The sequence below is a fragment of the Monodon monoceros genome, unplaced genomic scaffold, assembly GCF_005190385.1.
Source record: "Monodon monoceros isolate NGI ecotype Baffin Bay Population unplaced genomic scaffold, NGI_Narwhal_1 Super_Scaffold_21, whole genome shotgun sequence".
Classification (NCBI taxonomy): Eukaryota; Metazoa; Chordata; class Mammalia; order Artiodactyla; family Monodontidae; genus Monodon; species Monodon monoceros.
In genome coordinates this window covers 140,166,628-140,190,656 of record NW_021703778.1, presented here as the reverse complement: position 1 = coordinate 140,190,656, position 24,029 = coordinate 140,166,628, and the positions used below count along the sequence as shown (strand labels likewise).

General features: G+C 49.4%; 1 protein-coding gene across 1 annotated transcript in view; it reads left to right on the top strand.

Moving 5' to 3' along the window:
* The first annotated feature begins 2,258 nt into the window (after window positions 1–2,258).
* TMEM229B (transmembrane protein 229B) overlaps window positions 2,259–24,029 on the top strand; it is a 37,293-nt gene continuing 15,522 nt past the window's right edge. Inside the window, exon 1 of the mRNA XM_029236151.1 lies at window positions 2,259–2,317. The gene's annotated coding sequence lies outside the window, so the exon portion shown is untranslated. The remainder of the gene's footprint in view (window positions 2,318–24,029) is intronic.

Sequence of the window (24,029 nt, the reverse complement as noted above, 5' to 3'; positions counted from 1 at the left end):
GACCCAGATGATGGAGTTAAGTCCATAGGAGAGCTGGTTACAGGAGAGAGTGACTGATGCCAACTCTTGTGCCTTAGTTCCCAACTCTTCCTTCTTCAGATTCTGTAACTGGCACCTTGGCTTCTATATACTATGGCTTCTATACTAAAATTATATAGGAAAACATTTTCTTTGACCTCAAAGTTTATTTTTTGCCTCTGATTTCAAAAGAAATTCAAACATTTTTGCTGGCCCCCAAAATATTGTGGGTGCTAGGCACTGCAAAGTACCTAATGGATAAGTCATCCCAAATTCAGATCTTCTGCCTTAACAGACCGCTGTGCTTTCCTCTGAGCAATGCTGCCTCCCCCAGCCAGAAGGGAGTAGGATCAGCGGCCAGCCACAGATTGAGAACCAGAGCAGAACTGGTCCTCCGAGGCAAGGGGGCACCAGGGAGGTCCCTCTGCAGCAGGTGGGCTTTGCTGCCAGACTTACTGAAGCCTCTTCTTGCCAAGGTGTTTCTCGGAGGGGGCTGTCTCCTGCCTCTCTGACAGTGTTCTAGGACAGCCCACATGCTTCACTGTAGCTCTGATCGCTTCTCCCCATCTCTGCTTTACCCCCAGCAGAAAACACTTTCCTGTTATTGAAGGCCTACTGTACTGAGGACTCTACATACATTGCTATTGGGTCATCACAATATACTTATGAAATAGGCGATATTATCTCCATCTTAGAGGAGGAAACTAACTCAGAGAAGCCAAGAGCTCTTGCCACTGGCACCACATGGCTGTGCACTTCCTCTGTGGGTTTGAGAAACCCAAGACTTAGGATCAGATTAGGTTCGGACTGGAGGACAGCAGCTCAGCTTCTCATCCAGAGTGGGGCAAGGCCAGCTGGATGAACCTCAGGTTCCTTTTCTTAGAAGACTCTGTTCTGCCTTGGACCCCTGAGAGCTCTCTGTCACTGTGGCACATGACAAAAAGGGGGTGAGGGCTAGGAGGGAAGCAGCCATCAGACCTCACAGATCAGGTCTTGGCACACATATGGTCTGTGTGAGAATTAGAAAAGAGCACCCCCTGGACGGATTATTTACAAAAAGATACCTTCAGGGGGCACTAGAAATTGTAAAAATGTCCTTCCCTCTTGGCTGCAGAGCCCAGGGCCAAACCCAGGCTTGGTGTAGGGATTGGGGTTGCATTGTCTTCCTACTCCCTGCGCAGCCTTTCTGCAGGACCCAGGACCCGCCTGAGGGGCCTGTCTCAAGGCAGGGCCCTCTGCCACTGATTTCCCACAGTTCCACATACCAAAATCTCCAGGCTTTCTAGATGACATCCATTATTTTCCACCTTCCAATAGAAGAATCGAGATTGATTTCAGAAGGAAAATCTTATGTTTAATCTTTGTGGTATAAACCAAACTGTGGGCCTTGGACGTTCAGGCTCTGCCTTAGGTAGATTCCTTAACTTCCACAGGGCTCAGTTCTTCCATCTTGAAAATGGGGATAATAAAACTCATCTTGCAGGCCCGTTTCAATGAATGGACGGCACGGAACATTATGCTGGCATATAGTGGGTCTGCAATACCACGTTGACCGTGGCCCTCAGGTAGCTGGGACCTACAGGATACCCACAGTGGACATTGTACACGCAGTCCACACAACTCCTACAAGCTGGGAGCTGAGGGGTCCCGGCTGGTCCTCTCCTCGGGGCTCCTGCAGACACCTCAAACGCAGGCGCGGTGGCAGGGGCTGGGAGGGCCGAGGAGCTCTGCACTGCAGCCACCTGCGCCGCGGCCCGGACCGAGGGCGCGCTTCCAGGCGCCCGGGGCGCCGCCGACTGACGGCGGCGCGAGGCGGTGCGGTCGGCCGGGCAGCGGACCCGGCGGGGGAACGGGGGAGCGGGCGAGCAAGGAGTTAAGCGGGGCCGGAGGCAGAGCGCTTGTCAGACGCGAGCATGTGCAGTTTGCACCGCATCCGTACTATGGGTGAGTGCCGCCGCCGCCGCCGCCGTCGCCGGCTTCGTTCTGCCCGGGCAGCGGCGGCCACAGCCCCCCGACCCCCGCACCGCCGCCGCGGCGGCCGACACACAATGCGGGACTAGGCGCCGCGCGGGAGGACCGGCTGCGTGGGGGAGGCAGGGCCGGCAACTCGGCGCGGGGGGAGCCCGAGCGCCGGGCTTGGGGGCGGGGAGCAGGCGGCGCAGGAGAGCGCCCCGAGCACCGGCGCGGGAGGAGGAGCGGGAGCGAGCAGGGGAGACAGCGCTCCCGGCCGCACCTGCGCCCGGCAGGCGGCCGGCCCTGCCCTGCCCCTGCTCGCGGCCCCGGCCCCGGCCCCGCACCGGTAGGTGCCCCCGATGCCCGCAGAGAGGCCTTTCCGCCGCCGGGAGAGGTGGCCGCGCGGGGCGGGCAGCGCCGAGTGCGGGGGGGCGCGGGCGATGGTGCGGTGATGGGGAAGACCGGGCGACCGGGCTGGGGGCGCTGCCGGATCCCGCTTCCTCTTTGCTTTCGGTTTCGAAGCGGTGCCCCGGCTCGAGAGCGTGCCGCAAATTAGATGGTGCGCCCAGGCTTGGATTCCCTGAGGGGGATGGGCGCACAGGGGGGCGTGTTGGGGAAGGGGGTGCACGCTGGCAACTTTCACCTCCTGAAACAAAGGGGGCTTGGGGAGATGCGAGGGGAAGGGGTCAGCCGGGGATCTCCGGCAGCGGATGGTTGACATCCCCTCTTCCTCCGGGCGGAGAGCATCCCCTAGGCCGCCTCAGGGGAGCGGAGGGGGCGTCAGGCTGGGTGGAAGCTAGAGAGGCTTGGGAGTGGGAACCACGGACCCTCCTGAGTTTGAGGCTGAGGACTTTTCTGAAGGGGAGGGAACCGTGCCAAGATGAACCCTCTCTCCAGGGTGCATAGAAAAACTAGGTGATGGTGGACTGCACACCTAGGCGTCCTCCCCTTCCCAGCCCCCTGGCTGCCAGCTCTCCATCTGCCCACCCTGATCTCCGGTCCTCTGCGGGAGATGCGGGGCCGGGATGGGGACCATTACAGCAAGGGGAAGGCGATATTGGCCTTTTTCCCAGGTGTCTTCCTTTCCCTCTTTCTGTGCCCAGTCAGAAACTGATCCCCTTCCCTTCCTGCCCTGGACTATGTCTCCCTCTTTCTCCACAGTTTCCTTGGGGGGTATGTTTGTTTGTTTGCCTCAGGTACAGAGCTTAGGGTGGCAGGTTGCTCTGATGCCACTTCGAGCCCTCCCAGGAGGAAAGGAGCAGGACCCTTGGGAGCTGTGCCAGCATAACCTTGGGGGCTCAGCTTACCAATTCTCCTGCGTTCTCAGCACCCAGTAGCAAAGGAGCTGTTATTCCGGCCTTCAGACTTGGGTCATCAGGGGGCCTGGGTTTTTCTCTTTGCTGTAACCAGGAAGAGGGGTCAAGGGGAGGGCTGAACAGCCTTCCCGGGGCAGGGATGGGGGATACAGTGTCTTTCTCTCTAGAAAACAAATGGGCCAGTTTCCAGGTCCCCAGTCCCCGACCTTGTGTCTCCAAGAACAAGGTGCCTCCAGCTCTGATCTGGCTTGCATGTGACCACCGGCTTCCATCCTGTGGCAGGACTGCCCATTGCCTTTCTTCCTCTTAGAAAAGACAGCCCTTTGAGAGTCGGGTTTTCCCCCTGGTTGCAAGGCAGTGCTACATCTGCTTGCCTGTGGAGACAGAAGGCACTGGATTGTGTGTGTGTGTATGGGGGGGGAGGTTTGAACTGCTGGGTGACTCTCCTGTCTGCTCCTGTGACTGAACTAATGCTGTGAGTGGTTGGGCCAGGGGTGGGCCTCCCAGGACACCCTAGAGGAATGGAGGGGTGGGCTGAGATGAGGCTTGGCCTTTCTCCCCTAGGCTTTATATTTGGGGACAGAGTTGAGTAACTGGGGAGACAGTAGAGAGTGGGCCAACTTATTTATCTCATCCTTGGAGGGAAATTACAAGCTGATTTAGTGTTGACTTTGGTCACTTAAAGGTACAGGAGGGAGGGAGCAGTAAAGGATAGCAGGAAAAAATGAAGTCCCCTGAGCTATAGCTCTATATGGCCCTGGACCTTGTGGCTGAAGTCAGATGCAGGTGCTAGACCGGAGAGCACCACCCGCCCCACTTCTAGGGCCCTTTCCCCTCTAGATGGGCAGGGTTGATTATGGCTCAGTTCTCCTTTGGGTTAATCCCCAAGCTATTCTGAGCTGAGGATAATGGTATAGAGGCCTGACCTCCCCACCTCCAGTGGTGAGAGAGGGGCTTTTCCATGGACTGTTACTCAAATGTACTGACCATAGATGGGAAAATGATACTCCCTCCGACTCCCCCTTTTAAAGTGATGAGGCATGAGTTTTTACATTTATAAAGTGACTTAAGTGCCTTGGGTTCTTGAATGAAAGATGTTAAATGAGTTAGGGAGCCTTATACTGTGTTTAATTTCACTTGTATCAGATTCACATACTGTTTCTAAAGGGAAAGGTGTCATTTTGCAGGAAAGGGCTACATTACAGCATTTGTGATAGGGAAAGCGCAGTGTTGGTTTTAAAAGTGTAAGTTTTTAATCAGAAAGGCACTTGTGGGCAGCAAGTGCTTTTCTGTCTGCCTCTGCTCTCTGGATACCTTCAGGTTACTTCCTAGTAGGGTTTTTTCTGGTAGATGGTGTGCAGCCTGGATGTCGGTGACAGTCACCCTCCAAGCTCTCAGAAGGGTCTCTGATGATGTTGGGGACGCTGATGTTATAAATTGAGACCTGGGGAAGGGCAGTAAAGTGAAGCCGCTTGACCTTATCAGCAGCCGTATCAGATCTGGCTGTCCTTGAGGGAAGGGAAATCTAACCCTGGCACAGCCTGACTGTTTTCAAATTTGTATCTCTTTACTTTCCTCCGCACTCCTCCCCCACCCCCAATTTACAGACAAGGTGGTTTGGGTTATTTTTTTTTATTTTTATTTTTTGTTCCAGGAACATTCCTTTTAAGGTGTGGATAATTTCTGACTTGTCAGACTCTCAGCTCCCTTTGAGGCAACACCTGGCTAAGGAGGGAATGTCGAAAAGGATACTGATGCTCTGAGCAAGAAGAAACTCAGCCTTACTGACCAGGTGTTCTGCTTCCTCCACCACCACCTCTCGGAAGTCAGAGGCTTTGTATTTGAAAAGTAAAGTCTAAGCTGATTTCTGGGGGAGGGCTGGGAGGTGGTACTTTTGACTGTGGCTTCCATGGAGGGAAACTGAGTCACACTAAGGGTTAGCACACTGGCTGTGGTGTGTGTGAACGTCTGTGTCGGGGAAGTTTTCCTTTCCTGGGATTTAAGGATGTTTACCGTTAAGTACCAGAGGAGATCCACTGGTTACACTTTTCCATCATGAGATAAAGATGCACTGATAGACTTTAGGTACCTATGTGTTTGATTTCAAATGTACATTTGCCTCAGACTTTGAGCTGTGGGACGTGCCATGCTGCTATGATTCAAGGAAAACGAAGGGGTTTTCACCCCTGCAACTCACAGCCATAGGTAGAACTGAGGCTGAATAAGGAACCTATCCCATTTTCTATCCCATTCCCAGATGAAAAAGAGAATCTGCTCCCTTCCCTTGGCTCACATCCATCCTGCAGGTGTGAACTCCACTCTGCTTCGCCCTAAGGCTGTCCTCAATGTTCATTTTAACATCATTTCCTTTATGTATAGATTTGGTGCGGTCGAGGTCACAGAGTGAGTGCTATTGGCCCCCTGGTCCCTCAGAGGATGGCTCTGAAAGGTAACTTTCCACCCTCCCCGGATGTTGGTGCTTCTGCCTTTGGGGTCGGTCACCATCAAGTCTGGCAACTTGAGTAACCAAAGTCATTGCCAATTCCTGTTTCTGAACATCCAGCTCCCCATTTTTCTTTACTCTGCTTGCTCCCCAGCAGGGAGTTTGATATCCTTTGAGGGCTCTTGGCTCTCAGTGTGGCTGGTATTATAGAGGGACAGCATCCTTGGAATTAGGGCAGACAGTCTACATGGGCAGAACTTGGGTCCTCAGATTGCTCCTTTTTGCTGCTCCCTCTGGAAGCATGGCAGTTAAAACAAAGTAAGACTTGCATTGTTAAATCCTAACTTACCATAGGGAGATCTAATAAATCGGGGGCGTAATTGGAGAGGGCTCTTTCTGCCATTCCTTTCCACGTCAGAAGCCCTGCATTCAGGACACACTGGATTAGCCATTTCTGACTGCTTTCGTAGTTGGACTTGAATGACGAAGGCCTTCTAGCTGATTCATTCATTTGTTGTTTCCTTTCAATTTTTTTTTTTTTTTTTTTTTTTTGCGGTACGCGGGCCTCTCACCGCTGTGGCCTCTCCCGCTGTGGAGCACAGGCTCCGGACGCGCAGGCTCAGCGGCCATGGCTCACGGGCCCAGCCACTCCGCGGCATGTGGGATCTTCCCGGACCAGGGCACGAACCCGTGTCCCCTGCATCGGCAGGTGGACTCTCAGCCACTGCGCCACCAGGGAAGCCCTCCTTTCAGTTTTTAAGAGGCACTCCTGTCACGTGAGTTTCTGGAATGGTCCGTTTTCATCAGAAAGGTCACTTACCCTGAGTTTTCCTAAGGCCTTGACAGCAGCCCCGAGCTAGGGATACCAGCCAAGAAGGAGATTGAAGGGCCACAAAGAGAGGATTCTTTTCTGGAGTTCTGGAGTTCTTTGGAGCAACGGTGGGGACCACTGCCAGCCCCCATCTTCTTTTTCATAGCTGTCCTTGGCCAGACTCCATTTAGTCTTCCGTCCCTAGGACCCACACCCCCACTCATTCCCGATCGAAAAAGCCTTTCTAAAGCCAGGAATAAGGCAGCCAGGTCAGTGGTCTTACTTTCATCTGCCTTCTGAAAACAAATATGGACGAGAAATATTGTCACCAGTGGGAAACATAAGCAGCGGCTCCAGACTTTCGTTTTGTAATTGTGTTTTTGCCTGCCACAAACAAGGAGATGACCTTCCTATGCTGATCTGTAGATGCCTTAAAGCTTTCATATAGCCTGCCCAGTTTCCAGCACATGGCGAGTACCTATTACATCATCAGCTGTGGTACTTGGATATGATCAGAGACCCAGATTTCTAGGTTGTTGGGCAACGCTGTTGTTTGTGCAGGAGCTGATGGTTGGCGAAGGCTTCCGGAATTAGGAAATCCGGGATCCCTCCCTGACTCACTTGTGTGACCTTGGACAGCCCGTGTCAGCCCTTTGGGATTTAATTCCACACAGGGAGCTTCAGCTGGCTTCAGTGAACATAGCAATAATAATGACGACAGCCACTGTTTATTGAATACTGACTATATGCCAGGCATTGGGCTAAGCACTCGATAAAGGATAAAGTCACTGCCCATGTCACACAGCTAGCAAGAGCCCAAATTGGGATTTAAACTGAGATCTGTCTGATGCTACTGTGTTCAATAACCTTGGTTTGCGTGGTGGAACAAACGCTGGGGAGGAAGTAAAGTGGAGGTGGTGTTAGTTAAAGTATAGGAAGGAGAGCTGGTGCGGATTAAACACAGCTACTTAAAAGGAGACGAAAATTGAGATTCTCCTTTGAAAAACAATATCCTGACGAATGTTTGGGAAGAGAGGGGTCGGTACCCTGCACTGGGGAAGCAGACCAGATGGCCTGGGATTTGCTATAAGAGGACCAGACTTCTGCTTGGCATAGGGATGTATCTCATAAACCCCATTTCATTTGGATGCCAGATTTTTCTCTTGCTTGATAAGCTGTCTGGGCAGCATTTTGCCTTCTGTCACCCTCCTTCCACTAGTCATAGTGGTTCATCTTAGCAGATTCTTGACTCCAGGCCTCGTCCTCCAACCTAGTTTCTGGGCCTTCCCCTGCCCGTCATTATGGTCCAGCTGTGGAGACCTTGATTATGACTCCTGGTCCCAGGTATACTCTGCAAAGTACGGTAAGCATTGGACCATCATGTTCTTCTGAGGAAGTACTTGTGGCCACTGATTACTCCATTCAAAGGTGACCGGCCAGTTCATCGGGATGGTCCTCAACTCTTTTATCCTTGTTTGTTCTAGGCAAGTTAACTCTGGGGCTTTCCTACCACTTTGAGTTGTTTGTGGAAGAGGAATGAAGATTGAGGTGGTGGCCTGCGGGAGGGGAGCTGACCTCCTTTGAGAGTTATCATGACGGTGTATAATGGAGCGTTGTGCTGGGGTCAGGGGACTTTGTTTGGTTCTTGTCTCAGCTCATGTGACATGAGTTCGTTTCCTTGTCTGTAGAATGAGAATGTTGGAAGAGATATTCTCTAACACCTCCTCCAGCAATCATGCTTGGGTCATCTAGTAGAATCTGGATAATTTGGTTTTTTCTCAAATGATAACTCAGCTGGTCTGGAGTTGGAGGAAGTCACAGCTGGGAGAGCAGAGGTGGGGTTGAAGGAGAAAGAAGCCAAATTGGAAGTTAGGGGACTAAGATACAGTTGGAGCAAGTCCCTTCTTGGGAAGGGGGACTAGGTTGTATCATTCCTCATTTGTTTAAATGGGGCAGCCGAGAGGTGGCGTCTGTTCCCCCTTACACACGCCATCTCTTAAATGATGAGGTACACCTCTTGTATCTTGAAGTGAAGGCAGCAGGGAAGTTGTGCCTTGGTGTATGTCTTACAGTCTGCACTTACATTTAGCAGATGCCAGGGCCTGGTTCAGTCCAGGATCCTCCAGGGCTCCGGGACCAGAGGACGTTGGCTGATGCTTTCCGAACGACTCAGAGCCAATGAGAACGTATCTCCCTCTGCTGCCCTAGCTCCACTTAAAAGAGCAAGATCATACTATGAGCTCAGCCTAGGAACTCAGGGAATCACAGCTTTTCTGTTCGTGAAATTGGGCCGCCTTGATTTCCCTTTGCGCAAGCCATTTGTCCAAGGATTCTGTTCTCCATTGGTACGTCTTCTGTTTTAATTTCATCGTGTGCAAGGTTGGGGAGCAAATGAGTTCCCATTGAACCCACCAAACCAATCTTTTCTGTCCCTACCTGCCTTGCTTTATTCCTGAGTTCCTTATTGCCCTATAGCAGTGATTTCTAATGGTGGTTACCATACCACTGGGAATATTGAGAGATGATTTTAGTTGGTAAAGGGACAAACATTTCATTTTAATAGCTATGTTTCTAATGAATGTAAAGAAACATGACTCATTGGGATGACTTAACTCACTAACACGACTTAATTTTGTCTCCTGCTGGACCTTTATGTTGATTCAGTGGGATTAGTTGTTTCCCTGCCCTGGGAGGAAAACTCAATCAGCCCCCATAACTTTCTGGGTCATTCTTAGGCGGTAGGAGGTCCTGTGGTCACTTTAAGTCACAAACGGTCTCAATTCAGTACTTAATACATCCAGTCCTTTGTCACTGGTCTGAGAGGGACAGGAAAGGGCTTACTTGGCCAGCACTGTTGTCTGCCAGCTCCCAGCTTCCTGGGCTTGGCAGGTACTTAATGCTGAGTCTCTTCTCGTGGCCACGTTCATGGGTTTCTCAGACACTCTTCCCCCACATTTGCTGGGACCATTTACTCCTGGTTGTCTTGAAAAGAGCAAATTATCCACTATTCTAGATCACTGTTCTCTCCTCAGCCCCTAAAATCCGCGATTCACCTCCAGCCTCTTCCGGCTAAGGTCCTTCTGTCTGTCCGAGTGGCCCTCCTGGACAAGACCTGCTCTGATCTCTTGCCAGCCGTCACTTGCTTGTGGCCCACTTTAGCCCAAGGAGACAATCACACATCCTCTGGCGCAGTGAACCTGGGAATGCAGGCCCATCCCCCAGCTCAGCCGGCTCCCTTGGCTCCGCCCACAGCAGATGGCCAGCTTTTGTCTCACACCTTGTGTGTCTCAGGTATAGTCAGATGCCAGTCCATCCTGTCCTTTCAGTTGCAAGGTCAGATATCAGATTTCCTGGGTGGTTCTTTTGGAGGCCCTCTTACCAGCTTGGGAGCGTCCTACCTGTTGTATTCACTGCCTTAGTTAAGACTTTTGATGGACCCTCTTGTTATGTATCATCAAAACCATAGCTGTCACAAGAAGCCCAGGATTTCATGGATATTATAGCTTAGGATAAGGCTACAGTACATATATAACTACAAATTTAACTTAAATTAACAACAACTAACACTTATTGAATACTTAAAATGAATGCCAGTTACTGTTTTCAGGACAGTAAACACTCTTTCATGTAACTCTTACAAGGGAGGTACTTATATTATTTCTATTTTACAAATGAGTAAACTGAGGCAAAGAGAGGTTAAGCAGCTTGTCCAAGGTCACACAGTTGGCATCAGAGCCCGGATTCAGATGGAAAGAATCTGACCCCAGAGTGGGCTCCTTTAAATAGCCATGCTCTGCCTCTTCCTACGAGGGTTGTGGGCAGCCATAAATCATGAAGGCAGAACTCAAATGATTGGGAGATGCGGCCTTAGGACATAATTGTAAGTTCTTCACTCTGGCATTTAAACTCTCTATGCATTGCCTTTACCTGCTTTTCTAACAGCTCGTTCTGTGCCCTTCACCAGAGCCTAATCCACGTGCCCAACTCACCCGCCATGCACCCGCCCGCCCTGCCCCATACCTCATTATTTCCCTGCCAGGAGGTCCCTCCCCTGCTTTGCTGCCTCCCCAAATTACAGTCCTTGTAGAAGTCGGAACCCATCTTTGCTGCAAAGGTGTGTTTGACCAAAACCGCTTCCGCTGGGATCTTTTACGACTCTTTTCATTTCCTCACTAAATTGGCAATTATTATGTGCTTTTATGCAGAGGGCAGTGAAGAGCAGTTTTAGCACACCTGAGTCTGATCTCTCTGTGCCACTCACTTCCTGTTTCTAACTTGTGCAAGGCCTTCACCCTCTCTGAACTTCGGTTTCATCATTTTTGAAGTGTGGGTGTGGATTAGCCCTTTTGAGATTCCAATATTCAATGATTTATGGTCACCTTCCAGTCTCCTCTAACTTTTCAGCTCTTGAGGGCTGGACCCGTGTCTAGTATGTCTCAGTACAGCCCAGGACTTTGTACAGGCTTTTACACACACACAGTATTTAACAATGTCAGTTGGTTGGTTGGCTGGTGGGAAATGCTTTAAGTTTGCTCTGGGCTTGACTGACTTTTAGAAATCGCCTTCCTCTGGGTGATCACTGCTGAGGACCGTTGCAGCTCTCTTTTCTGTACAAGTTTATAACAAAAGTTTTGGGTCCAATCTGCCGCCTTTTTTCTTTAAGAGATGTAATGTAATGCTATTCAGGCCCACACTTTTTTATCTGCAGTTTCAAAATTCAAAACATTCTAAAACCAAAAGGCTTTTCTTTAACTCGTGTGATGGCAAATCCTGACCTGGACGAACCTGAGGCCACCGGTGGTCTCTTTACTAGGCAGAGTGTGAATATTCATAGATCTGGCTGCAGAAATGTGCATGTGTTTGGGGGTGCTGCCCCCAGACCCTGCTGTGGGGATTATGTAATCTACTGGATATGCTCTACATTACCTTTTAAAAAAAATCTAAACAATTCTGAATGCCAAGGGTTTGGGACCAGAGATTGTGGTTCTGTGCGGTATTTCTTCAGAGATGCTATTGGCAGTAAGTGGTGGATAGGTCCTTGCGATGCGGGACTGTGCTAACATCACAGACCCTCACGTGACCTCGCCTCCTTGGCCTTGCTCTAATCTTGGCCCTGGTTCCAGTATGATAGCCCACGCCTTGGTTTTCCAATTTGTTTTTTTAAAATATTGCATTATGATATAATTTATCTTGATTAGTAAGTCTTTCTTGGCACCTCCTTAAGTTTTGTGCCGAGGCAAGTGTCACTCCTCCCTCACCCTAGTCCCAGCCCTGCTTGACTCCTAAACCAAGAAGGCTTCCCTGTTGCTGCTATGGCATCTCAGGGATGAACTGATGTGTCCTCACGGTGGGAGTGACTGCTGGGTGCATGTACGTCACTTTAATCCTGGGATTGGGGGTGGGGGGAAGGGCCCTGTTGGCCCCCTGGCTGAGTCAGCTCTGCAGAGGGACTTGTAAACTCGTTCCTAGATGCATGTCCTACATCTGGATGTTTCTTCAGAGCCCAAGTGAGCCAGGTTCCTCTACTTCCTTCTGGGAAGGGATGCAGTAACTCATCTGAGAGTCAATCTGCTTGTTAATCCCTACGGCTGCTTCGACCTGACATTTTAAAATTAAAAGCAGAAAAAAAAAAAATACACACACACACACACACATACAAATGTTCCTGGAAGAACATGAAAACAACAGAAGAACGTGCGGTGCTGGAATCGAAAGTGTTCTATTATGTTTTCTTCATTTTTTTTTTGATGAGGAAACCAAGAGGAGAGGTAATGGAGTCGTGAGGGTTAGTGGAAGAGCCAGGCTCAGAAAGCCTGTTTCCAGGCCTCCCATTAGCATCCAAGCCAGCAGGCTGTGCTGTTCCTTTTGTCCCAGTCCCCAGGTGTCCTCAGATGGGGAGGACACATGAATCAGTTAGCTATCCCCTCTTGATTGAAGGACACGGTTTTTTTTAACCTTTCATCCCTATTTGGCAGTGACGGGCATGCCTATGGGAATTTAGGCCACCTTTCCCCTCCCATTAAATAACCAGCCCCTCTCGGATTCGGAGCCCTAAGTATTTCTGGCCTGCCTTTTTAACCTATTACATACTGTTTACTCATCTTCTCATGCATTAAGAAGATATTCCCCAGACCAAGCCTGGCACCTAGTTCTCTGACTTCTTCTAAACGCACCACTGCCTCCAGACGTTCAACCATTTGTCGTTTCCCTGGGCCCTGCAGATGGTGTGTGGTCTCCTACCTATTGTCATTACGTGCTGGAAAATGCCGAGGTGTAGTATAACTTAAATTAATCGTGGACATGAAATTTCCCAAAGGTCCCCAATTGAATAGCTCTCTTAAGCCCCATGGGTTGACCACGTCGTGTACCCATCGTTCAGGAACTTCATGTCAATATCTGTAAAAGACCATTGAATTTACTCTGTGGGGATTGATCATGCGAAGCCACCCTGATTCTACTCACCCCTCCATTTCCCTCAGCACTGCAGTTTCCCTTGCATCCCACAATCTGGGATGGTGCCCCTTTTTATTAGAACAATTATTTGTAATGCCTCCCAATTACCCCGAATAAAATTCATAGATAATATGACATACCTGTATACGTAAATTAAAAAAAAAAATCCATATGCCTAAACTGTATTAAGAGAAATAAAGGAAAAGTTAATTATAATACAATATCACATATTCCAGTATGTAATTGTTTGGGCACGACGACAGAGAAAACAGAAGGAAGGAGTCAGCTGCTTGAACCTGTACATAGAATCACTGAGAATGTAACAGCTACAAATACCCACAAGATACAGGTGTGTTGTGTGGGTGACTCAAATACCAGGAGAGGTGACGCTGGGGCTTTTTCCCAGCTGGTGGACCACTCTTGGTAAAGTTCCAAACACACAGTACAGTATCCCCTCGACTTGCACTCCGGTGGCATTCCTGGACGAGTCAGTATATGTTAAAACCATGCAAAAATCCTCTGTTTATTTCAGAAAGGGAGTTTGGTTCTAGATGCCGATAATTATGAATGGGCTTTTCACCTCTGTGAATGCCTAGTGGAATGTTCTAAAGTTATGTGTGTGTGTGGGTTCTTTTGTGGGTTGTTGTGGGAACTGCAGGGCGTCTGGCATTCCAGGTCCCCACTAATAAGTACCTGTGGTACTCCCCACCCACCATGATGCTGACAGAAGGCCCTTACCCCCGCCATCCCAGGGGTGGCCCCATTGAGAACAACTGGTCTGGAAGAAGGACCAGGACCAGGAACTGGGAGATCTGTGTTCTGGGTCTGGGCCACAGCACCTTAGTACTTGTATGACCTTAACTCTGGCTACCTGGGTCTCCTCTCTGTAAAGGGATTATTATTATTATTTTATTTATTATTTTTTTGTGGTACGTGGGCCTCTCACTGTTGTGGCCTCTCCCGTTGCGGAGCACAGGCTCCGGACGCGCAGGCTCAGCGGCCATGGCTCACGGGCCCAGCCGCTCCGCGGCATGTGGGATCTTCCCAGACCGGGGCACGAACCCGTGTCCCCTGCATCAGCAGGCGGACTCTCAACCACTGCGCAACCAGGGAAGCCCAGTTCTGCTTTCTTAATAGCTCTGGAGTCTTCGCTGATTTGAGGTGGCTGCTTGACCCTTGTTGGCATTTAGGATTGTGACCTCTACTTACTGTTTGGCTGGATTAAGATCTTTAGAGGCTCTCAGCACTGACAGGCTTAGGGTCCCCTAGGTAATTAAAAACAAGTTAATATAATTCTAAATTATAATATAAAACCATGTACTTAGAAACAACAACATTTATTTGTGCGCTGAAGCCACAGTAGCTTCTTTCTGATTCTCACTCATTTTCTCTTCTTTAGAATAACTTCCTCTGGTGTTCCGTCGTGGCTGGTGCCCTCAGTGTGTGTCTAGTGGGCCAATCCAGGATCACTTAGAATGTCAGCCACCTGTGGCCCGAGCTTGGCCCTTTGCCTCTTGGGTCTTTGCGTGTACCTGGTGGCATGACATAGATACTGGGTAATTGTTTAAGGAACGTGTGAAGGAATGCATGAATAATGAGATAAACTTGAAGTAAGTTCATTTAAGTAAAAGGCACTGTCAGAATGGAGGCTCTTATTATTTGTAGGCTTCTGCTATTTGACGCTACAGTAGAATTTCCACTGTTGTGCTTCAGCTTTCATACTCCAACCCACTTAGCATTGAGTAGCCTGTGCATAAAAGATGCATATAAGGATTTCTGAATTAATAAATAAATGAAGTTGCGCGATGAGCTGGTTTGCCCGATTCCCTTTCCTGCAGTGAGGCTGCTTAAAGAGACTCCATCAGCTGCTCCTTATTTAACGAGGTGCATTATTTAAAGTGGCTACCCCTCCTCATAGTACCTGGGGAGGGAGGCTGTGCTTGTGTGGGGGGAGCGGAGGGCAGGGGGGTTTACTCTGGAGTTAGGTGGTGGTGATAGTGGTGGGGTGTGGGAAACAGAGCATCTACCCTAGAAAGCCTGCATGAGATCTCAGAAGGGATGAACGTGGTCTAAAGGCCTAAAGTCAGGCAGAATGAATAGGACTAACCACAAATTTGCGGGGGGGGGGGGGGGGGGGGGGGGGGGGGTGGAAATGAAATACCATGAAACACCTAGAAGGCTGTGGCTTAAAAAATATAACCTGACTCGTTAGTATGGGCTTGTGGACAAAACAGGTGTCAGAACATCTCCAGAAAATATTAACTACATATAAGAATAGATCCAAAAGGTTAACCAGTTCTGTCCTGTGGTACTGTTAGGGCGGCCTCCTGGAAGATTGCTGATCTTGGGTAGAGGAAGGAGTAAAGAGGTGGAGAAGTAAGAAAAGGGGAGGGCCCCATTGGAGAGGAAATGTGTCTATGAGGGACATTTTGACAGGGCTGGAATTTTGGGGCTGGTGTAGACATGTGAGGACAAATGTCCTCCCTGGATTCACCCTCCATGTCTGCTCCACCCCACCCCACCCTGTCTAATGGAAGGGACCCCTTTGTTGTTGTTTTTTTCTCCAAACTTTTTGTTTTAAGTCCTTATTGAATTTGTTACAATATTACTTCTGTTTTATGTTTTGTTTTTTTGGCCACGAGGCATGTGAGATCTTAGCTCCCCAACCAGGGATCAAACCACACCCACTGCATTGGAAGACAAAAAGTCCCAACCACTGGACCGCCAGGGAAGTCCCTCTCCAAACTTTTTATTTGGAAGTAATTTCAAACTTACAGAAAAGTTGCCAGAATAGTACAGAACACGCATATACTCTTTATCCAGATCCAGTTTTTTTTAACATTTTGCCTCATTTGCTTTATCATTTATGTTTTCTCTCTCTCCCTCTTTCTCCCTCTTTTTCCTGAACCTTTTTTTTTTTTTAAATTTATTTATTTTTGACTGCGTTGGGACTTCGTTGCTGCGCATGGGCTTTCTCTAGTTGCGGCGAGTGGGGGCTACTCTTCGTTGTGGAGCGCAGGCTTCTCATTGCGGTGGCTTCTCTTGTTGTGGAGCACGGGCTCTAGGCATGTGGGCTCAGTAGTTGTGGCACTCAGGCTCAGTAGTTGTGGCTCTCGGACTCTAGAGCGCAGGCTCAGTAGTTGTGGCTCTCGGGCTTAGCTGCTCCATGGCATGTGGGATCTTCCCGGACCGGGGCTCGAACCCATGTCCCCTGCATTGGCAGGTGGATTCTCAACCACTGCACCACCAGGGAGGTCCTTTCCTGAACCTTTTTAGAGTAAGTTGCCTACATCACGGCCCTTTCTCTCTGGATATTTCAGTGTGGATTCCTAAGAATACTGTTTCACAGAACCTTCAGTAAATTGAACTTTGATATGATACTTTTATCTAATCTGCTGGTTGTCTTACAGTTTTGTTGATTGACTTAATAACGTCCTTTACAGCATTTATTTCCTCTCCAGTCCAGAATCCAGCACTGCATTTAGTTGTTATGTCTCTTTAGTCTTTTCATCCAGAACAGTTCCTCAGCCTTTCTTTGTCTTTCATGACATTGACATTTTTAAGAATATAGCCGCCTCCTCCTCCCCCTTTAAAAAAAATAGAATGTTCTTCCTTTTGGATTTCTCTGCTGTTGCCTCACATTTAGACCGAGTTATACCCTCCTGGCTAGCATACACATGAGTGATGTTGTATCTTTTTCATTGTATTACATCCAGAGGCACCGGATGTCCATTCGCCCCTTACGTGTGATGTTAAGTTGGATCACTTCGTCAAGGTGTACGATTTCTTCACTGTGCATTTACTGATTTTTCCTTGCTACTAATAAGCAATCTGTGGGGAGACAACCTAAGACCATATAAATGTCTTACTCCTTATCCACATTTTGCCCCGAGATTTACCAGTCATCCACCCTGGGTTTGCAGGTATTTCTGGATCCCAGGCAAGGCATGGGAGGTCAAGCTATCTGCGACCAGGTGACCCACTTTCGAGGGCATCACCCACGTGGGAGGACCTTGCTGTGCTGTGCCCAGCCCTGTTGAGAAACCACATTTCCACAATAGTTTTCCTCTTTCTACTCCCACCAGGATCAGAAGCTAATTCGTCGTTCATTCAACTGACACATAAGAATGTTCTTGCGAAAGCTTCTCAGCTTTATTTGGGCACAGTGGGGTATGGAACGAAAGCTAGTTCCCTCTCGGTGTCTTTAAGGAGCCTACCATTGAGTTGGGGAGACAAGACTTGGTCACTGAAAGGTAAAGGACATGTAAGTTGTCAGTACTGTGACCCCACAGGGCAGCTCAGTGAGAGCTGTCCTATGACCCTGGAGAATTAAGTGCCCTTAGGAGTTTGGGGGAGGAGGGATCAGAGTGGGTTAGGTACGATGAAGGGACATTTCATTAACAAGGGTAATCTTTGGGCCTTAAAGGACAGGCAAATCTGGGTAAACAGCGATAGATAAGGGCATTCCAGGAGGGGAACAGTGTGCACAGAGACACGGAGACGGGAGCATGGATGGAGAAATTGGGGGACAGCAAGTTATGTACCAGTCTGGATGGGGCCAAGGGTTGGTGTACGGGGCAGGATCTACCCCCTTACTGAGCACCTACCTCGCGCCAGGCATTTTAAAAAATAACTTTCCCGATTCTGAAAGTAACACATGTTTGATATAGGAAGTTTAGAAAAATAGTTTTTCTATATAAAGAAACATTTTAATGAAGTCGCTCTATTCTTTCATCCAGAGATAAGTGGTTAACCATGGTGTATTTCCGTCATTTCTGAGATCTTTATCATTCTTCTGGCAACAGCTTTGTTTGGGTTCATAGATTCAGTAGCCCCTCTTATCCCTCAGAGGATATTAATCATACTTTGAAAAACATTTCATTCTGGTGACTTTATTGATTTTGTTTTCCAGCTAGAACTTCTGTTCTCTAATTCGGTGCTTCTTTGGTTGCTTTGGTTTTTGTCAAACGTTTGGTAAGTCTTGCTTGTGTTTCTTCTCCCTTTGTATTTTCAGGGTTTTCAGTCACCTCTGTGTGAAACCTGATTCCGTGCTCTAGAGCCAGCTGCCCCTGGTTGTGGACAGGAGGGTGGGATGTGTCTGCTGGGAATGCAGGAGCCGTCTACGTGTCCCCTTGCCTCCCTACCCTAACATCCCGGCAGGAGCCTGGGTGGAGAGGTGGGGCAGGAGCCCGCTTGCCTGGCTCCTCCAAAGCCTATGACCAACCACTCAGGGCCTCTCCTGGACCCCTAATCTCTCCAAACTTGGACCCTGCAGAGCCACTCCTCTGACTGAGTGTAGAATCCTCAGGGGTTCAAATCCTAGCCCTGGCACTTACTAGCACTATGACCTTGGGAAAGCTGTGTAACTCTGGGTCTTATCTGTAAAGCAGGGAAAATAATAGTCTGTATTTCAAAGGATTTTTGTGAAGGTTAAATGAGATAATATGTGCTTAGAACAGCGTCTGGCACATATATGTGCTGTATGAGTGTCATTATTATTTTTATTCCATGGTTTTATTTTGGGGGGTTGTGGTTTCTGTATCTGTTTATTCTCATTTGCTTCCATCTTCAGGGAGCCCATATAATTGCCTCGTTTTCTGGTGCTGTAATGGATTTATTCTTCTTAGAAAATGTCTTTTCTGTCATTTTCTAAGACTTGGGGGATTCAGGCATTCGCCCCTGGTCTGCCATCTTGATATAGTCATACATTTCCTTCAAGTTCTTTTTCTGTGAGCCTGTATGAGTGTGTTATTGTTATCTGTAATACATACATGAAGGCATCCGTTGCCATCTGTGTCCACTCACCCAGGAGCCTGGCCCAGGGCAGGACTCGCCACCTGGTCTAGGTTCCCGGATGCTGACTCTGTCCTGTGCAGGCCTGGGAGGTGATGAGTTCTCTTCTCGGCCTTCCTCAGGCTGGTCTGAGGCGTCCTGATGAATGTAATAGGTCCTCTGCTTCCTTCGTCAAAAGGAATGTTAATTGTTTTCAGCAGTCTAATTACGTGCCTAATGAGAGCCTGACTGAGATAACATTCCCTTTAATTACTCTTGCCTAAGTGCTGTTTGGAGCCATATTTGAGAGTGTTGCAAGGCTCGGTACTTTCACAGTAGATGAAGCTGTCTGGCGAGAGGCTGAGTGAGGGGCCAGGGTTGCTGGGCTTAAGGCCCATGGTGGAAGGGCCTGCTGCAGTCAGTGCCCAGCCCGGTGTATGCTGGCCTTTCCTCTGGGCCATTACTTAAAGGAAAGGGACAGTCAGATTGGGTCATGTATGGAGCAAACAGCACCCATCACGGCTCCCCCAGAACAACTCATTTCTCGGTCTTCCCCCCAACCCACCTGCCCTTCAAGCTCCTCTTGGCCAGGCCCCTCGCTCTTGGAGGACCTGCCCCTGTGCCTTTCCCTCCATTCAACACTTGGATTTTGAGTCCCTACCGTATGCCAAGTTTTATCCAGGACATGAGGATGCAAAGGTAAGGAACTCGTGGTCCAGATGGCTTTTTAAAACAAAAAATTTGATCATGCCCTTCTCCTCTTTGGCCAGGAGAAATGCTACATATCTGACCCCTACCCCCTTCCAGGGTTTATCTTCTGTACTTCCTTTGGTGGCCTTCCTTTTGTTCTGATGTGGTGTCTTTCAATAACCGGGCCTTCATGGGCAGACCCTTGGAAGGCAGCTCTCCCAAGCCCCTGGGTGGGCTTGAGTAGGCTGGAAGGGACAGCTTACATGAGATTGTCTGCCCTGAGAAAAAAGGGCAGCTCTAGGTGGCCCACTGCCATAGGTAAATTAAGTCCCCTAATTCCTGTCTGCACATCTGCACCTCCCATGAATGGTGTAGCAGGGGGAAAGTACTGATGAAACCCTTGGCCCTCCCATTTTCTAGCTGTCATTTAACCTCTGAGCTTCCCTTGCCTCCTGTCAGTCGGAGTTAATGCCTGCTTCATGGGCTCATGGAGGGGACTCATGAGATGACCTGTGTGACACCTGCCTGGCACATAGAGGGTACTCAATAAATGGTTTGGAGTTTTTTAAATACCCCAAGCAGCACCCCCTACACTGAGTTATAGCCAGAGACTCAGGGGCTGGCCTCATTTTACCAATGGCCAGAGCCCTCTCCTGGCCTCTTGGATAAAAGTCACTCTTCAGACAGTAGACAGTGACTTTCTTGGAACAAGGGTTCATCCTCCCCCATCTCACAATGGCAGCCTTGGTTAACTAGGCTTGAGGGAGAGAATGAGGGCAGTGGTGTCTGTTCAGAAAAAAAAGAGGATTTCCAAGAGCAAGGAAGCTCAGCTCAGCTTTAGGTCTGCGTGTTTCGCAGCCTTCTCATCACCCTTGGTAAGTTCTAGAGCAATGTCCAGTGGGACTTTCTGTGATGATGGAAATGTTCTACATCCGCACTGTCCAGTATGGTAGACACTTGCCACGTGTAGCTATTGAGCACTTTAAATGTGGCTAGTGAGACTAAGGAACTGACTTTTTTTATCTTATTCATTTTTAAAGTTAAATTTTAAAGAGTCACATGTAGCTAGTGGCTATCAAACTGGCTAGTGCAGTTCTGCAGTTTTCAGAAAAATATCTCTTTGTGCACTTCTTGATCTTGGCTTGGGCCTCGTCTCTAGGCTACTAGTTTTCACATGTCCTGTTTGCAGAAGTCGAGGTGTGCTAGTTGCTGGCAAGGACCAGGTAAGTCAAGGGGAACTGACAAAATCAGTGACTGGGAGGGTGATTTGGAGCCCCCAGAGCTATAGCCATCCTGCTGAGATTCACCCACCATGCCAGGCATCTGACTTTCTTATTTGAGATTCTGCCCCTTACTGTCCGCAAAGGGCAGAGCCACTGGTTTTCACAGCAGCAGAGGTGGGTAGGTGGTGCTCAGATACATGACTCTCGTGCCAGCTAGGTGTGTTCCAGATGAGGAGGAATCGTCTGTGCTAGTTAGAATTTTCTTGATTGTAAGTGACAGAAAATCCAACAAACTACCTGGAGTAAAAAGGAATATTTACCTTCTTGTTAAGGTAAAACACCCAGGCTAGAGAGGACCTGGTGAAGTTACTTAAATTCTTTTGATCAGAAACAGGTGGAAATTCCAGGCCATGAGTCAGAGGATTTCACCTTCCCTTCGTTTGTTAATAAAATTGCCAAGGAACAGCTGATGAGGGATCCATGGTTTCCAGCCCCCGCCTGCAAGAAGAGTCTTCAGTTGACTGGCTACATTTATTTGGCGGTTGGGCACTTTGCCCTGACCTAGTTGGCCCTGTAGGGATCACCAGATGACCCTTGCGATAAGGGGCAGGGAATGTCTGACCCCTAATTACACAAACTTTAGCTTCTCTGGCCTGGCTATTTCTCAAACTTGTTTAGCTTGTTTCCCTTACTGTTCCCCCTGCCTGGAATGCTTTTCCCAAAGCTCTTTGCAAAGCTTCTTTGTGTCTTTCTGATGTAGGCCCTGATGCTAGATCCTTAGAGAAGTTTAAGACTCGCCCTCCAGCACCTAATTTCTTTCTCTCCCCTACCAGGCCTTTGCCCTCCTTCGTGGCCTGTTACCAGACATTACAGTATGTGCTGGCTGGCTTACTTATTGTCTGTCTCCCCACAGAACTGTGAGCACCAAGGGGGCAGGAGCCTTGTCTTGTTCACACGGGGTACAGTGCCTGGCCTGCACCAGGTACTCAGTCAATATTTGCTGGAATACAACACCTCGTATAAACAAACCAGCCTCCACAGGACTTCTGGGACTGGGTCCCCTGGCTGTTTAGAAATCTCTGGGGGTGGCTTGGCTGTAGCAAGCTGTGAAAAGTAGGGCATTGGGAGTCGCGCTGTTGAGATGCTCCAGATTTGTCCTCCGAAAGACCAACTGGGCTTCTTTCTGCCTCCACCGGGGAGGCAATGAAGGGGCAGGGTCCCCATTGCTCCAAAGGCATGGTGCGGTGGATTCACCTGTGGGACATCCGAAGGATGTGGGCAGTCATAGGGAGAAAGCAGATACATAAATTCCCGGTCACTTTGTGGGTGAGGCTGTGAGTCCACTGCCTGTTCCTGTCCAGCTGACAGAAGGAGCCTTGCTGGTCTCACGTGATGAGGATTCTGGGGCCCCTCAGCTGCCGCCTGATGGGATCTGCATAGGGGACTATTGACGAAGGGGGGGTGAGGCGGCTCTTTACAGTAACACATGCCTTGCTGGGATGGCAGCCAGGCAGCTAATTAGAGAGCCCAGCAGCTGTCCAGCCTTTCAGGCAGTGAGCAGCAGCTACACAGTGCCAGGGGGTGGGATGGGAGGGAAAGGAAAGGAGCACGGGGCCAGAGGCCACCCTCTAAGGTGTAGGGGGTGGGTGGTCAGGGTTGGTTCCAGGGGGGGACATTGGGAGGGGTGTGTCAGGTGGAGTGGGCTGCATGGGGAGGAGGAAGGAAGAAGAGGAGGTTGTCAGGACAGGGTAGCCTGCAGGTGAGACAGAAGACAGGGTGATGAGATGTCCAGCAGGCAGGGTAACCTAGATTCCAAGCCCAGAGTGAGGGGCATGGAATGGAAGGACATGGCCAAGTGGAGGGAAGGGGGGGTCCATCCCCTATCTACACCCTTTCTTCCGCATGCCAGCCAGGCCCCAGGGCCTGGGTCTCCTTGCTCCCAAGGGGGAGCTGACCAGACACAGCCTTTCCCCTGGTGGGGGGGGGGGGTGGCATTCCCATTGCGTTTGTAGCTGAGCACGGTCACTCCTTGGTTTGGGAAGTTGCCAATCCACTTGTGTTCAGGGCTGGTCTTACTACAGGACAAGTAGAAGCAGTTGTTCTGGGTCAAAAGGGAGGAACTGGGGAGGATTTGAAAAACCAGAGGGCTCCCCAATGGGTCTCTGGGGCATCTTCTCTTTACTCTATGGGCACCTGGGTGGGGTGATTTGGGGAAGAGGAGAACAGGAGAGAAAAAGGGATAGTGTTTGCCTGCCACTTCCTGGCTTCACTCTTAGGTTCCAGGCCATGGAGAAGGGTGGTGGATGGGGGTAGATTTGATTTTGAGGTTCCGGTCAGAGAAGCAGAGATTCAATCCTGCAAGCCCAGCTTACCTTAAATAGTTATAGGGGAGGAGAGAGAATGATGCAGAGGGAATTTCCTGCCAGCAGCTGCTGGTTAAACCTCTTTGGGAAATGAATCCTACATATATGGAAACTGGACGCTTCTTTGGAGAGTGCCAGCACATTGTAGAAATAACAGAATAGGCACTGTTATTCTCTGACCTGAACCTGAGCTTGGCTCCTTGCCCATATGAAAGCCTGCGGTGTCTCCCGGGATGCCTAGGACGCTCTGTTCCTGCCCCATCCCTCCTCATGTGACATGTCTTCTGTACTGTCCAGACCCAAGGCACTCACCCCATCTATCCTCACCTCTCAGCCTGGGTGATGGCTCTTGGAGGTGGGAGAAAGGATAGCGAGGACCCTCCTTTCTTCCCTGGTCTCCAGAGACAGCCCTGCCCATTGTAAACCAACGTTTATGGTGCTTTGTGGGAGAGAACCCTTCCATGATGGTGGCCTAAAAATTAGAGAAGAACGCCAGACATCATTATGTTTGGTTAATAACACTGGATGTTGCAATCACCCAGTAATTTAGTTGGATCCTTCTCTACCTTGCTTGTCCCTGCATCCAACGGAAGTTTCATGGTCTCAAGGAATTCATCATGTGGAGGGGGAAACAGACACATAATCATTTTAAGATGGGGCAATATGTTTCAATAGGAGGCTGTTCAAAGTCCTGTGGGAACATCAGTGATGGAATACCTGGGGGGCTGTGGGAGGATGGCATCACAAAGGAATGAAGAGGAGGCAGGGTCTCAAAGGAGGAGTGGGTGTGGTGGGCTGCAGAGGAGGGCAGTTAGAGAGGGCTTGAAATTGCATGGTAGTCTCTGCCCCTTCAAGCTTCTGGGGCATCGGGACATGTTGAAGGAGAAGCTGGACGGACTTGGCTGTACATTTTCAAATAAGCTGCTTACAGGATGGACTAAGTAGATTACACCGAATGAGGGATGAGTGCATGCAGATGTGTGCCTT